Here is a 15817-nt window from a genome sequence, read left to right on the forward strand (position 1 = left end):
AATAAGACACAATGCAGACTTATAAGGAAAGACAGTAGATCTACTTTAAAGGGATTCTACCATTAAACTACCTTTTTTTCTAATGAACACGTCGGAATAGCCTTTAAGACAATTTCTAAGAGATCGGTGCACATTCTTTTTGGTATAAGGGTCACATAGTCTAAGTCTAACCCATGTAAGGGCTTCACAAATATTTTGACATTAAACAAGCTTTCCATTACAGGCCACATGCTGCCGTTTTGCTTGGTCTTGAACATGCTGGATTATGTAACTTTTACTGTAGCATATACAGAACAAGTTAATGAAGAAAAGACTGATAAGCTTAGGTATTGATAAACTTAAATGTCCTGTAGCCTAACAGTACAATCTGGTACGCTGAAGCTTTTATTATACACTTAACCTCTAGTAGCCCATCTTCCCACTTGCCGCTATAGAATGGAGCAAGCGGAGAACCGCTAGTTACTCATATCACCAACCATTCAGTTACACTGCACTGCCATCTTGGTATAGTCTTATATTACCTCTTCTGTCATACTGCCGTCATGAAAAAGCAGTAGTATGAAAGTCCCTTTGGGATTATGTTGGAAGCTTTCAGCCACTAGAACTATCCTACAGGAGGAATTGTCAGTACTGAATGTAGCCAAGACATAAGAACACAGATGCAGGTAAAGGGAAGCGAGGAAGACCATTGTATCGCCCATGACTATAAGGAACGAAAACCTAAATGAAACCAAAACCAGAGTCATGGATTTGCATTCTGTATTCAGTGCCTGCCCCAAGTATATAAACAACTTATATTGTTTCCTTCCCATTTGCATAAACCATTTTGTACACGGTTGGAGTCTCGATTCTAAATGTTATCTTGATTTCCTTCAAAACAAAAATCTTAAAACATCTCCGTATCAAAGGGATTTTGGCAGAAAACAAGTTACTTCAGTTTTTGCAGCAGTAAGATCAAAGGAAAGCTTCCAAAAATAAGCCTTTAAAAGCCTCAAATAAGTTAAGTAAATCTGAGAAAAACTTCTTTAATGAGATAATGGATCCTATCTTCAATTGGCAGGCTGACAGGGAGAACCTTGATCCTCATCTTAACTGCAACCATAAGACAGCTGGGATGCGGTCACTGATGTGGATCTTACAGTAGTTTCAGAACCAAATGTACAATGTATTTGTGCTTCTTTTCTGGCACCTTTTACTCTAAAATAGTGTCCTATTTGCTTGTGAGACACATTTTTTAACCATTTGCACTACATGTTAGAGCTACGTGCACCATACACACCAATATGTAAAAATATAGTGAAAAGTTGCTGTGGTTAGCTGTATGGCCAGGATAAAGACCTTTTTTATAATGTTGCATCATTTTTGCACAGTCTCACTCTAGTAGGTGCCCTACACATTGGCATTAGACATATTCAAAGCGTACCTGTTTAACTCAGCTTTCCTATGTTTGTGTCCATAAGGAGTAATGCTATATTTGGCCATTACATGTGAAGTTCATAGCAGTTTCCCACACTGAATATTAAATCCGTGGTTTGCAGGTCTCTCTTTCTAGATTAGTGGAGACTAGTTGCTATACACTGCATATAATTTAGGTGCAAGTCTGCTCTATAACTGTTTTTCTCTCACTCAGAAATGGCCTCACAGGCAGTAGGACATATAAAGAGAAGCACTGACGTACTGATACAAGTAAAGTACTTTGGTTTTGATAGAAAGCTTCTATTTAGGTACAACATCAGACTAGCCTGTATTTCATCTCTTATATCCTACATCTTCTACTCACTCATCCCCTTCTACTCTTTATGGATTTCTATAGACATGTATAATCTGAGTCCTGTGACCCGCAGTCCATCTGGAGATGGATATAGCAGAATTTCCAGAAGGGGAAGCAAGGGGAAGCATATAATGAATTATATAATTTCAATTAATTTAATCATATTATTTTGAAGCTGAGTGTCAGTAAATTTTTTCGAACTTTAACCGCACTCAAAATCATCTCTGACTCCACAGCCCTGGATGGAGTCCTGTGAAAAACAATCACATCAATAGTTAAAGCATACCTGTCATATTGAGAATGCAATCCAATCTACAGGCAGCATGTCAAAAAGCAGGAGAAGGATCTTTGATGGAAAATGTCCAATATAACTTGTCATATAACTTAATTATATCCCAATGGGCAGTCCGGCTCAATGACTGAAAGCCTTCACTGTTTAAATGTATATACCAAGATAGCTGTGTAGGACCGCCCACTTGACAACTAAACTCAGAACAAGCAGAAATTTAAATGACTAAAATACAAATGATACCGAATCTTCTCCCATAATATTATATATCCAGCACCTCATCTCCTCCTGTTCTATAATACTGCTTGACAGTTTCCCTTTAACAAATGATAACATTTAAATGCAGGTTTAGTATCCTAAAAAAATAAAATAAAAAAATCCCAAAGCGCTCACAGTTACGGCCCAAAATATACAAGTCTATGAAGAGTTAAGTAAGCAGAGATCAATAATTTCATGATGCAGAAATCCATGTGGCTGTAATGAGGAGCATTCACAGCTGACATTTGATCAAGGTACTCTAAAAAAAAGCAGATGGGTCATATACCAAAGCACATTAATAAGGGGATTATGCAAAGCCGCACAGACTCAATGAGCAACAAAACAGTGTTGATGAGAGGGACAATTTCATTACTTTCTCATCCGCTCCTCAATTAAGCATCTCACAATGAGACAGTCTGGGTCCCATCCTAATTGCAGCGCACAATTTATCAGTATGAGTAACACTTGATTACACGCATGCTATAACCTTAGGTGGCACCACCAGCTCCGCGGCCTAATGGCAATGTATTATATATATTAGCTGGAAGTGTACTCACCTAAAACACATTTAGATACTGTATAATATCCAATACATACACATTTATATACTTCATTATATCAGCTATCCCTTCTAACCCCTCAGACACATGCATGCTCAGCCCCGCTACCCATATATGCGTTCTCAATAGGGATGGGAATAAGCTGCTGCTCCAACGACCACCACTTACCGTAGTTTTCTTGAGAACAAATAGATTGGGCAGGTTGAAATCCAACTACTGATACTTTCCGCTATGATCTGAAGAGTAGGGTTGAGCGATCAGGATCGGAAAAGATCGGATCCCGATCAGCTAGTGTTAGAGATGGTGGGAGAAGGCGGGGCTTGTGGCTTAGGAGGCGTGTACTGGGAGTAATGCACTCACGTCTCCCCGCCCACACTCTCCTAAGACACATAAGCCCTGCCTACTCCCATCATCTCTAACACTAGCCTAGGGAGGGGGGGCGTGCACGAGGCTCTGAAGGCATGTGAATGAGAGAGGACCGGACCGAGAAGAATGGGGAGCGGCAGCGGATCTGTGCAGCTAAGCGGACACCAGGGGAGACTAAGTAGCCGGGGGATTTTTTTTTAATCACTACACAGCGTGGAGTCCAAAAATGTAAGCAATTTTTGGACTCCATGCTGTGTAGTGAATAGGATCGTTTTTAAAATCCAATCTTCGATCATTAAAAAAAAAATCCCATTGACTTGCATTAGGATCGAAATTGGGATCGGGATAGGGTTCACATGGAAAATGATCGTAAATCGGATTTTAAAAATGATCTTGAAATTTCAAGATCGGCTCAACCCTACTCAAGAGAGTCAGAACACCACTACATACACAACAAAAGGATGTTCACTGAATCACTGAATCTGTGGGTTTGGCCGACCCCTAAGGCTACATAATAATTACAAACATTTTTTATGTACTTTTTTCACACAAAACTGCAAGGAGCATTGTGAAATACAGGAGTTAGTGGCTGCCTTACAAGAGTCAATTTACCTATCACTACATTTAGGAAGAAACCAAACAAATATAGGGAGAACATACAAACTCCTTGCAGATGGTGCCCTTGGTTGGAGTCGAGCCCAGAACCCCAGCCCTGCAAACCACTGAGCCACCATGCTGCACACAATGATAGTTTTCGTCATTAAGGCTGGGTTCACACTGGGTTTTTTGGGATGGATTTTGACGTGGAATCCGCCTCAGAATCTGGCTCCAAGAACGCCTCCCATTGACTTCAGTTTTATGCCACATACGGAAAAAAGAAGCGACCTGCCTTTTCTTGCCACAGAATCCACCGCAGCATCCACGGCTCGAACAGTCCCTCATGACTAGGCCCATTCATTTGGGCATAATCTGGTCAAAATCTGGTCTAAAAATCCCTGTGAGAATTTACCCTAAGTCATCCATTTATTTTTTTTTAACAGATAGCACACAATCCCATTCTTATCTATGGCCCCATACACATTGGTTCCATGAGCCTGGACACAAACTCAGGATAGCTCTTATTCCTGTCTGTTTTACAGTCTGGGCTCATGGATCAAAATTGATGGGTCCCTGGAGAATAAGGACAGGACATGTATGTAGCCTAACGCTAGGTTCACACCTGCGTTCAGGGTCTCCATTCTATGGTTTCCGTCTTCTGCATGCCAGAAGACGGAAACCATAGACCGGGTCCGGCCGTGAGTGGCGGTGAGCGTTTTAGGCTCTCCGCCGCGAAACCGTTTTTTTTATCCAGACACAGAGTACTGCATGTCTGACTCTGTGTCCGGATTATAAAACCCGGTTTCGCAGCGGAGAGCATAAAACGCTCACCGGCGCTCACGGCCGGACAGCTTTCTCACCCATTCAAATGAATGGGTGAGAAAACCTCCTGCAGGTTTCCATCTCCTGCCTCTGTTTTATGCAGGAAACAGAAACCTGAAGTACGGAGTGCCGGCGCAGATGTGAACGAGCCCTAACTTGTATGGCTACTTTACAGTGTTTTTTCTACCTTAGACACTTATGGCTTTCCAAAGGATATGTGTAGATCAGGGGTGCCCAGGCATCCCCGCTGTCTGCTTCTTCACATCGCAGACTGAGAGTTCTCTCTGGACACTGACAGGCTGGGGCTGCGGCAGCTCCGCCTGCCAGTGTCTGTAGATGACTCTTAGCCTGCGCTGTGAACAAGCACTTGCAGGCCGCTCTTAGGGATGGAGGGGGCCGGGGTGCTGCTTGTTCACAGCGCAGGCTGAGAGTCATCTACTGACACTGGCAGGCGCCCTGGCCCCGCCCACAAGAAGTGGGCAGTCGATCTTAGGGCTTGGACATTTAAAGAAGTAGCTCACATGCTGACAAAGTGTGAGCAACCCTGGTGTAGATATTGGTCCCAACTCTGGTACCTGTATCTAAATACGCCCGTTTCGCTGCATGTTTGGCAATTTTCAGAACTTGCAGCGCAGTCCAGGGAATGAAGAGAGATGCGCACGTGCGACCACCTCATAAATCACATTGACTGTGATACAGGAGTGGGTGTGTAATGTCCCATAATGGCCATTATTTCGTGTACATTGGACTTTGTGTGCCACTAGCCAATGCTCTGCATAGGGATGTTAGTTAGTGCTGTCACCTTAAATAATAGTGTGCAATGGCTTCCTATTGGCATTACATTATACTACATTAGGTTTATTGTGTTGCTGCCACCTAATGATCAAAATGACATATTGATCTGTCTGCATAAATATTGGTTTATTCCTTGCTTGTAATGGTATGTGCCAAAAGTCTGTCACATGATCCTTCCAGTCAATGGTATCTGCTAATGCCTCTGAAAGTTCTAGAATCTGCTAGATTTGCACCCGTCCCTCCTAGGAGAGTGTGTGGTCCTTCATGAGTGAGTTGGGGCCTGTACTAAGACAGAGCAGCATCACTTCATCATGTCTCCTATCAAGAGATGAGCCCCTCAGACTTCTCCTCTGCACCTCCAGCTGCCAAGTCTTCTCCAGTAGCCCTAGCTGAGGTGCTTTATAAAGAGGTTGCATCCAAAGGTCAAGCCTAGCCAAAACTGCTATGGCTAGGCTCTTTCTAGGCAGAAGCATTGTTACTTGGACTGTGTATTCCTTAAAAGTCATCACCCCTAGCAACCGAGTATATTGCCTTCTCCAAGCAGAAGTTACCATAGGAGAGCATAGGACATATCTTCCATTTCTGCACCACAGACTGTACTTACATCTGAAGTGATTTTTCCTCTGTACATCTATCGCTGGGTTCACACCAGCATTCGGCAGTCCCTTCTCAGTTTTCCGTCTCCTGCATGCAGAAGACGGAAACCTGTCATGCCGAGTCCAGCTGTGAGCACCGGTGAGCGTTTTATGATCTCTGCGGCGAAACCGTTTTTTTTAATCCGGACACAAAGAACTGCATGTCCGACTCTGTGTCCGTTTAAAAAAAAAAAAACGGTTTTGCCGCGGAGAGCATAAAACGAATGGGTTTGAAAGAGTCCTGCAGCTTTCCGTCTCCTGCTCTGTTTTGTGCAGGAAGCAGAAACTTGCAAAACGGACTCCCGGGCGCAGATGTGAACGAGCCCTGTCCAGTTAAAAAAAAGCTGGTTTCGCCGCAAAGAGCATAAAACGCTCACGGCCGGACACTTTTCAAACCTATTCAAATGAATGGGTTAGAAACATGACTGCAGGTTTCCGTCTCCTGCCCGGTTTCGAGCAGGAAATGGAAACCTAAGAACGAAGACCCCGGGCGCAGATGTGATCGATCCCTATGTCTGGATTACAGTTGTTTAATGCACAATCCTTCAGTAAAGAACTGTTACCAGCCTTGTGTCCCGAAGTCAATTGCCTGCACATTGCACATGGGTATTCCAGAAGAATCTAGGGTTGTGGGACACCAGAAGCATACCTCCCAACTTTTGAAGAACTGAAAGAGGGACAAAATGTGCGGTGCGCGTAGCGCGCCGTGGCAAATTTAGCCCCACCCACTTTTGTGTTGACCCCGCCCACTCGTTAATTTTTCATGTGCCCGCACACAGTATAATCCTCCTACAGTCACCTGTAAATTATATGTCCCCCCTCTATCTCTCCCCCAGTTTCATATATACCCTTCATCTGCCCCCAGTTTCATGTCCCTCTTCCATCTCTGCCCCCAGTTTCATGTCCCTCTTCCATCTCTGCCCCCAGATTCATGTCCCTCCATCTCTGCCCCCAGATTCATGTCCTCTCCATCTCTGCCCCCAGATTCATGTCCCCACATCTCTGCCCCCAGATTCATGTCCCACATCTCTGCCCCCAGATTCATGTCCCTCCATCTCTGCCCCCAGATTCATGTCCCTCCATCTCTGCCCCCAGATTCATGTCCTCTCCATCTCTGCCCCCAGATTCATGTCTCCCATCTCTGCCCCCAGATTCATGTCCCCCATCTCTGCCCTCAGATTCATGTCCTCTCCATCTCTGCCCCCAGATTCATGTCCCCCATCTCTGCCCCCAGTTTCATGTCCACTCCATCTCTGCCCCCAGATTCATGTCCCTCCATCTCTGCCCCCAGATTCATGTCCCTCCATCTCTGCCCCCAGATTCATGTCCTCTCCATCTCTGCCCCCAGATTCATGTCTCCCATCTCTGCCCCCAGATTCATGTCTCCCATCTCTGCCCCCAGATTCATGTCCCCACATCTCTGCCCCCAGATTCATGTCCCTCCATCTCTGCCCCCAGATTCATGTCCCTCCATCTCTGCCCCCAGATTCATGTCTCCCATCTCTGCCCCCAGATTCATGTCCCCCATCTCTGCCCTCAGATTCATGTCCTCTCCATCTCTGCCCCCAGTTTCATGTCCACTCCATCTCTGCCCCCAGATTCATGTCCCTCCATCTCTGCCCCCAGATTCATGTCCTCTCCATCTCTGCCCCCAGATTCATGTCTCCCATCTCTTCCCCCAGATTCATGTCCCCCATCTCTGCCCCCAGTTTCATGTCCACTCCATCTCTGCCCCCAGATTCATGTCCCTCCATCTCTGCCCCCAGATTCATGTCCCTCCATCTCTGCCCCCAGATTCATGTCCCCACATCTCTGCCCCCAGTTTCATGTCCACTCCATCTCTGCCCCCAGATTCATGTCCCTCCATATCTGCCCCCAGATTCATGTCCCCTCCATCTCTGCCCCCAGATTCATGTCCCACATCTCTGCCCCCAGATTCCTGTCCCTCCATCTCTGCCCTCAGTGTCATGCCGTCCTCTCCTTCATCTGCCCCTAGATTCACGTTCCACCTCCACATTAAACTTACCTTCTCCTCCGCTCCCTCGCCGCTCTCTGCCCGCCTCTCTCCCTGACACATGCGGCTGAAGCTGCTCGCATACTCGCTTCGCCGCTGCGTCTCTCTCTCTCGCTGACACATGCGGCTGAAGCGAGGAGCTGACCTGTGTCAGCTCCTCGCTTCGCTGCTGCCGCCGGCTCCTGGCTTGTACATCGTGTCTACAAGCCAGGAGCCGGCGGCAGCGGCGAAGCGAGGAGCTGACACAGGTCAGCTCCTCGCTTCAGCCGCATGTGTCAGCGAGAGAGAGAGACGCAGCGGCGAAGCGAGCACGCGAGCAGCTTCAGCCGCGTGTGTCAGGGAGAGAGGCGGGCAGCGGCGAAGCGAGGAGCTGACCTGTGTCAGCTCCTTGCTTCAGCCGCATATGTGTTCAACTCAGATCTGCGTCCTCTGGACGCAGATCTGAGTTGAAATCGGGACATACCTCCCTCCAACCAGGACCGCGGGACATGTCACCCAAATCGTGACTGTCCCGCGGAAATCGGGACGGTTGGGAGGTATGCAGAAGCACTAGGGCTGCATATATTCTGCCACAAGACCTTACATACCCAGCCAGCCTAAACAGTGTTACCACACGTGATCCCGCTTTCTCATGATAAGTGCAGGACGCAGCTTGCACCTACATATATTATGCAAATGCCATAAATGTCTGAGATGTTACTTGCATCCCAATTGTCAGAATTGCCTTAGTAGCATGGGCTGCACTTAAAGCTGTCACAGAAACAAGTTGTTTTCACTTATCCCAACCATGATTCCAATGGGCATTAATCAGGACTACCTATTTGGACGTGGATAGGGTGCAATGCGTTGTCTATGAAAAGACGTAAAGCATACAAATTATGTTGTATATACTATTATAATCTGCTACTTTTAGAAAAGGCAGATTAATGTTTTGTAGAATAAATGTTCAAGTGGATTCTCCTGTAACCAGAATACAACATATAATGCTTCAACATATAAAAACCAATGCGCACCACTTCTGCCCTCTGCTGGTATCCATATAAGAATACATGGAAATAAAGCTGCAAACATTTAGTACATAAAATAAAACTAGAAGTAAAACAGAAAAGTTACCCCATGGACATTTGATACAACACAAGTTGCTGCAGATCCACGGGACAGAATACTATGAAGACTGAGCAGTGGTGAATGTTCCACTTATAATCCATACTAGCTTTTACCCGCGACTTCGTCTGCGGTGATTTGAGAATTGGGCGGACACAGACGTGTGAAACTGTAAAAGTGTGTATATAGTAATACAGACAATTTGTTGTTATTTTCGGAGGATTGTTATTTTGTTACTTTCAGCTGGTGTATGGTAAAGTAGACATGTACATACTGTATCTATTTTATGCTCTCCGCTGCAAAACCTTTTTTTTTTTAAAGCAGACACAGAGTCGGACATGTAGGACTCTGTGTCTGATTTTTTAAAAAAAAGGGTTTTGCGGCAGAGAGCATAAAACACTCACCGCCGTTCATGGCCGGACCCGGTCTGACAGGTTTCCGGCTTCTGCATGCAGAAGATGGAAACCTAATATGGAGTGCCGAACAGTAGTGTGAACCCAGCGTCACCGGCGCTTAGGGACGAACGGTGTGACAACAGAAGATGGAACCGCAAGAACGGAGAGCAGACGGTGGTGTGAATTGAGTGTACGGGAGCCTTGACCCGGAGTGAACGTGTGTGTATTTGTGCAAAATACACGTGTAAAATTAAGACTCCTATTGACTTCAATGACATTTTACAGGCATGTAAAAAATATATCATTGAAGTGAATGGGAGTCTTATTTTGACACGTGTATTTTTACATGTGTATTTTGGCAAAATACACGCGCGTTTACGCCGTATGAAGGCTCCCTAAGGGGTTTTTTTGCAACCACAATATGGCGGGGCCAGATTAATGGTAGCTATAGCATTCTGGGGAATGTGTATTGGTTAGATGAGTTTTTATTGAAATGATAGTCCAAAGTGTGAACCAAAATGGTGGTTTGTGACGTGTAAGTGTGACATTTAGGGAGTAGGGCAAATCGTTTATTAGTAGACGGGGCATTTTTGGGCAGAATGGTAATGAATATGTATATGCATCACAGTAGTTTGGAGTTTTATATGTGTTGTTGGATGATTTTTTGATTTTTTTTATTGTTTTCTTTTTTTTTAACTTTTTTCTTCGTTCCACTGAGGGGTGTGAACCTCCATAGACGGCAATCCAAGTGTATTGCCGTGTATGAGAGTTTGTGTGCCTTACTATCGCAGCTGTCCATAGCCCAGCTGTGATAGTAGTATTGTAAACACAGGCGTGGGAGCATTCAGTATGGAACAGGTCGGCTCCTGTGAGGTCAGCAAGCAGGAGCCGGTCTGCAACATTGAAGTTGAGGGGGAGGGGGGTCAAGTGTTAATGCCTGCAATCCCAGTCCATTTTAATTGCAGGCAGGAGCAATGGGCCTCCGTGTGTAGTGGAAAGCTATATGTAAATGTGAGTGAGTAGAGTGAGGGCCACTCCTGAGGCGACAGTAAGGAGTGTGCAGGCAGTTTGTGACAGGAAATGCGAGGCAGTGTGTGTGAGTCTATAGCTGGGGCTAGGAGTCCTGCTTTTGTGAGTCTCCTGCTAGGAAGCCATGTTGTTTAGTGGCACCAAAAGTAGCCTATGTTTCAATCCCAAGCGAAAACTATGTTTGTGGAAAATGTCACGCAAATCCGTAAAGGCGTTTTAGCGTGATTGAGGAACAAACATCCAAACACACAAACTGATGACCATGTTACATAATACAAATGTTAAGCAAAAGTAAATATGGAAAGACTTTTCATTAGTACTGGAGGTTCAAGCCGACTGGACCATCCAATATAACACACTAAATACTTGGAAGTACTCAATGTAAAGTAACCATAATACTGAAAGTTCAGTGCTCTCCTTCTATGGACTCTGAGCTTTAATTCCTTCATATTGTATTCAGCTCCGGTCATTGCCTTGGACATTCTAGCATCTTTATTTTCTTTCTCTGACCCCTGGTTCACATTAGCGTTTGGATTTCGTCCGAGGGAGTCCTCATGCCCAATACCAACGCAAGCCCTGTGCAGTTAAAGCACACGGACCCCATGGACTATAATGGGGTCCGTATGCTTGCCGCACACTGCCCGCACAAATCATTCGTGTGGGCAGTGCGCGACAAGCACATGGATCCCACTATATTTTATGGGGTCCATGTGCTTTTACAGCACAGCGCTTGCAATTGCGATTGTATTCCGTCAGGGGGAAGTCTCCATGCGGACTCTAACCGGACTGAATGCATACACTAATGTGAACCGGCCCTTAAACTAATTGAGCGTTTCCTTGGCTGTGTGCTTGGGATCATTGTCATGCTGAAATATCCACTCTCATTTCATCTTCATCATCCATGTAGTTGACAGCAGATTTTTTTCAGGAATGTCTCGGTACATTTGTCCATTCATCCTTCTTTCCTTTATATGAAATTTGTCACTGCCAAAACATCCACACACCATGATATTACCACCGCCAAACTTCACTGTTGGCTTGGTGTATTTGGGGTGATATGCAGAGCCTTTTCATCTCCGAACATGGTTTATATTATGGTATCCAAAGAGTAAAATTTTGGTCTTAAAAGTACTTGAACATGCTTTTTGTTCAGCAATGGAGTCTTGTGTGGTGAGCGTGCATACAGGCCATGGAGTGCATTACTTATTGTTTTCTCTAGCTCTAACCAGGAGGTTCTTGGCTCTTGGACAACTCTTCTGATAATTCTTTTCACTCCTCTGTCTAAAATCCTGCGGGGAGTATTTGGTCGTGGCCTGGATAGATGTTTTTTTCCATTTCTGGATCATGGCCTTTACCAGTGCTCACTGGAACCTACAGTATTTTGGAAATTCATCTGTAACCAATCCTATCAGTATGTATGTCAAACAATAAGGATGCAAAGGTCTTGAGACAACTCACTGGTTTTGCCCATCATGAGATTTTTCATGTGTGGCACCTTAGTAATGAAACACCTTTAGAGAGCTTTCACATGTGGCAAAATGGCTCGGGTTCTGGCGTGACTCCGCGTGAATTCCATGCGGGATTGCTGCAAGAATCTGCGTGGTTAAAAAGCCTCTCTATAAAGTTCTCTGGCGAGTTCTTGCGGCAATCCCCCACAGAATTTGCGCAGACACAACGTGAATTCCGCACGGAGTGGCACCAGAAGCCGAACCATTTTGCCCCGAGTGAAAGCTCGGTCATCAGTTGAACCAGAATCAGCTGATATGTTTTTTTCATATTAGTGGAGGGATTGTGCACATCTCTTTCTTCATGTGTTCGATACTTTTTCCCTGTGTCATTTCTCGTTATTACACATAACTTAAAGGGGTTTTCCAGGCAAAAAAAAATGTTTTTTTTAAAAAGTATCTATTAGGGCTGTGAATGGGTTAATAAATGTACCTGAATACCTTTTAGCATGTTTTGAGTGATTTCTGATTTCCTCTGGAGGCCCCTGGTGTCTCCTATTTTTGTTTACATCTTGATGCTTCTTGCTATGTAACTTCCTTACTAACCTCTCTCATTTTACCCCCTTCCTTCCTCACTCGCCCCCCATACACCTCCTCCCTGTCTCTCTAGCTATCCCATCCTTCCCTGCCTACTCATATCAGCCCCCAACCCATATAACATACTTACCCTCCACGCTTCTCCCTGCGAGATGGTTCCTCCTCCTGTACTGTGTCTGTGCGTGCTCTTCTTCTTCAGCAATGAGCCACCTTTACTGTGCATGCGCAGACGCACAGCAGAGGTGATTTACCGGCAGAAGTGCACGTACACTGCTTGGAGAACAGGGGATAAGCGTGCATCCTGCCAGTAGAGACAGAGGAGCCATCTCGCCATAAGAAGGGGGGAGGGTGTTTAGATTAGTGTAGGGATTTCAAATTACCCCCAACAACCCCTTTAATATATCTGGATTGGATGGATTGTTAGTGACTAGAGATGAGCGAACAGTGTTCTATCGAACACATGTTCGATCGGATATCAGGGTGTTCGCCATGTTCGAATCGAACACCACGTGGTAAAGTGCGCCAAAATTCGATTCCCCTCCCACCTTCCCTGGCGCCTTTTTTGCACCAATAACAGCGCAGGGGAGGTGGGACAGGAACTACGACACCGGGGGCATTGAAAAAAATTGGAAAAAGTCATTGGCTGCCGAAATCAGGTGACCTCCATTTTAGACGAATAGTGGATTTCAAATCCGGGTCATATGAGAATGTGAACTTTGTGACTATGAGACAGGGATAGCTGTACAGGCAGGGATAGCTAGGGATAACCTTTATTTAGGGGGGAATGTTATTAAAAATAACTTTTTGGGGCTCTATCGGGTGTGTAATTGTGATTTTTGTGAGATAAACTTTTTCCCATAGGGATGCATTGGCCAGCGCTGATTGGCCGAATTCCGTACTCTGGCCAATCAGTGCTGGCCAATGCATTCTATTAGCTTGATGAAGCAGAGTGTGCACAAGGGTTCAAGCGCACCCTCGGCTCTGATGTAGCAGAGCCGAGGCTGCACAAGGGTTCAAGCGCACCCTCGGCTCTGATGTAGGAGAGCCGAGGGTGCACTTGAACCCTTGTGCACCCTCAGCTCTGCTACATCAGAGCCGAGGGTGCGCTTGAACCCTTGTGCACACTCTGCTTCATCAAGCTAATAGAATGCATTGGCCAGCGCTGATTGGCCAATGTATTCTATTAGCCTGATGAAGTAGAGCTGAATGTGTGTGCTAAGCACACACATTCAGCTCTACTTCATCGGGCTAATAGAATGCATTGGCCAGCGCTGATTGGCCAGAGTACGGAACTTGACCAATCAGCGCTGGCTCTGCTGGAGGAGGCGGAGTCTAAGATCGCTCCACACCAGTCTCCATTCAGGTCCGACCTTAGACTCCGCCTCCTCCGGCAGAGCCAGCGCTGATTGGCCGAAGGCTGGCCAATGCATTCCTATGCGAATGCAGAGACTTAGCAGTGCTGAGTCAGTTTTGCTCAACTACACATCTGATGCACACTCGGCACTGCTACATCAGATGTAGCAATCTGATGTAGCAGAGCCGAGGGTGCACTAGAACCCCTGTGCAAACTCAGTTCACGCTAATAGAATGCATTGGCCAGCGCTGATTGGCCAATGCATTCTATTAGCCCGATGAAGTAGAGCTGAATGTGTGTGCTAAGCACACTCATTCAGCACTGCTTCATCACGCCAATACAATGCATTAGCCAGTGCTGATTGGCCAGAGTACGGAATTCGGCCAATCAGCGCTGGCTCTGCTGGAGGAGGCGGAGTCTAAGGTCGGACCTGAATGGAGACTGGTGTGGAGCGATCTTAGACTCCGCCTCCTCCAGCAGAGCCAGCGCTGATTGGTCGAGTTCCGTACTCTGGCCAATCAGCGCTGGCCAATGCATTCTATTAGCCCGATGAAGTAGAGCTGAATGTGTGTGCTTAGCACACACATTCAGCTCTACTTCATCAGGCTAATAGAATACATTGGCCAATCAGCGCTGGCCAATGCATTCTATTAGCTTGATGAAGCAGAGTGTGCACAAGGGTTCAAGCGCACCCTCGGCTCTGATGTAGCAGAGCTGAGGGTGCACAAGGGTTCAAGTGCACCCTCGGCTCTCCTACATCAGAGCCGAGGGTGCGCTTGAACCCTTGTGCAGCCTCGGCTCTGCTACATCAGAGCCGAGGGTGCGCTTGAACCCTTGTACACACTCTGCTTCATCAAGCTAATAGAATGCATTGGCCAGCACTGATTGGCCAGAGTACGGAATTCGGCCAATCAGCGCTGGCCAATGCATTCTATTAGCCCGATGAAGTAGAGCTGAATGTGTGTGCTAAGCACACACATTCAGCACTGCTTCATCACGCCAATACAATGCATTAGCCAGTGCTGATTGGCCAGAGTACGGAATTCGGCCAATCAGCGCTGGCTCAGCTGGAGGAGGCGGAGTCTAAGATCGCTCCACACCAGTCTCCATTCAGGTCCGACCTTAGACTCCGCCTCCTCCAGCAGAGCCAGCGCTGATTGGCCGAATTCCGTACTCTGGCCAATCAGCACTGGCTAATGCATTGTATTGGCGTGATGAAGCAGTGCTGAATGTGTGTGCTTAGCACACACATTCAGCTCTACTTCATCGGGCTAATAGAATGCATTGGCCAGCGCTGATTGGCCGAATTCCGTACTCTGGCCAATCAGCACTGGCTAATGCATTGTATTGGCGTGATGAAGCAGTGCTGAATGTGTGTGCTTAGCACACACATTCAGCTCTACTTCATCGGGCTAATAGAATGCATTGGCCAATCAGCGCTGGCCAATGCATTCTATTAGCGTGAACTGAGTTTGCACAGGGGTTCTAGTGCACCCTCGGCTCTGCTACATCAGATTGCTACATCTGATGTAGCAGTGCCGAGTGTGCATCAGATGTGTAGTTGAGCAAAACTGACTCAGCACTGCTAAGTCTGCATTCGCATAGGAATGCATTGGCCAGCCTTCGGCCAATCAGCGCTGGCTCTGCCGGAGGAGGCGGAGTCTAAGGTCGGACCTGAATGGAGACTGGTGTGGAGCGATCTTAGACTCCGCCTCCTCCAGCAGAGCCAGCGCTGATTGGTCGAGTTCCGTACTCTGGCCAATCAGCACTGGCCAATGCATTTCTA

The sequence above is a fragment of the Leptodactylus fuscus genome, chromosome 3, assembly GCF_031893055.1.
Source record: "Leptodactylus fuscus isolate aLepFus1 chromosome 3, aLepFus1.hap2, whole genome shotgun sequence".
In the NCBI taxonomy this organism is placed as follows: domain Eukaryota; kingdom Metazoa; phylum Chordata; class Amphibia; order Anura; family Leptodactylidae; genus Leptodactylus; species Leptodactylus fuscus.